Source organism: Gossypium hirsutum, chromosome A12 (assembly GCF_007990345.1).
Source record: "Gossypium hirsutum isolate 1008001.06 chromosome A12, Gossypium_hirsutum_v2.1, whole genome shotgun sequence".
In the NCBI taxonomy this organism is placed as follows: Eukaryota; Viridiplantae; Streptophyta; class Magnoliopsida; order Malvales; family Malvaceae; genus Gossypium; species Gossypium hirsutum.
In genome coordinates this window covers 22,861,622-22,863,168 of record NC_053435.1, presented here as the reverse complement: position 1 = coordinate 22,863,168, position 1,547 = coordinate 22,861,622, and positions in this window count along the sequence as shown.

The following is a 1,547-nucleotide window of genomic DNA, read 5'->3' as shown; positions in this document are numbered from 1 at the left end:
ACCAGGGGGACACGTTCAAGAAGACTTAATCGTCGACATTGTATTCAATGTTTCTTCTTTTTAAATCCGCATATGACTTTTGTCTATCGAAAGCTACCTTTAGTCTATCCTGTATTAGCCTTATCTTCCCCTCAGATTCTTACACTAACTTAGGAGCTAGAACTTTCATTTCACCTAGTTTGGTCCAACACAAAGGTTTACAACCATATAGGGCCTCGTAAGGTGTCATTTGGATGCTTGATTGAAAGTTGTTGTTGTAGGCAAATGCGGCTAAGGGAAAATGTTGTTCTCAACTGCCTCAAAATTTGATAATACAACATCTTAACATATCTTCCAATATTTGTATCACCCGTTCGGATTGTACGTTAGATGGTAGATGGAAGCCAGTGCTAAAATCCAAATGAGTTGCTAATGACTCTTGCGACTTCTTCCAGAATCGAGATGTAAAATGAGGGTCTAGATCTAAAATAATTTATATAGGCACCCCGTTCAACCTCCCAATCTCTGAAATGTATAACTTAGCCAACTTTTGTAGTGAATAATCATTGCGGAAAGGTAAGAAGTGTGCTGACTTCGTTAATCGGTCTACTATAACCCAAATTGAATTTTTCTTAGTGGATGTTAAGGGCAACCCACTAACAAAGTCTATCGTCATTTTCTCCCACTTCCACTACAATATCTTAATATGTTGCAGCAACTTAGAAAGGAACTAGTGTTTAGGTTTCACTTGCTGACAAGTTAAGCACTTAACAACAAATTCAGTTACATTACGATTCAGTCTCGGCCACCAGTACAGTTCTTTCACATCTCGATACATATTATTTCCTCTGGGATGCATGGCATAAGGGCTAGCATGCGCTTGCCGGGTTATGGTTTATCTTAATTTGTTGTCATTCAACATTCAAAACCTCCCTTGAAAGCACAAGATGCCATTATCACTAAACCCGAAATCTTTGATTTTTCCCTCCTCTACCTACTTAATTCGAGGTAACAAGGATACATCTAAATGTTGCTTAGCTTTGATTTCATTGGCTAGGGTGAGTTTCACTTGTAGTTTTTCTAGTAAGCTTCTATCATCTGCTAAACTTAACCTAGCAAACATCGCCTTTAAATTGGTCATTTGCTTTTTGCTTAGGGCGTCTACTACAACATTGGCTTTCTCAGGGTAACATTCAATTACACAATCATAATATTTTAATAGCACTAACCACATCTGTTGCCTAAGTTTCAATTATTTTTGGGTGAGAAGAGATTTGAGACTCTTATGATTAATATATGTTGCACTTCTTCCGATACAAGTAGTGCCTCCAAATTTTTAGTGCAAAAACTACTACAACCAACTCTAAGTTACAAGTTCGGCAGTTGCACTCATGCTGTTTCAACTTCCTTGATGCATAAGCTACTATTTTACCACCTTGCATCAACACACAACTAAGGTCGCTATAGGATGCAACACTGTACACCACATAATCTTTCCCCGATTTGAGTTGAATTGATACAGGAGCTTGCATTAACACTGTTTTAAGTTTTACAGAGCTAGGTTGTTG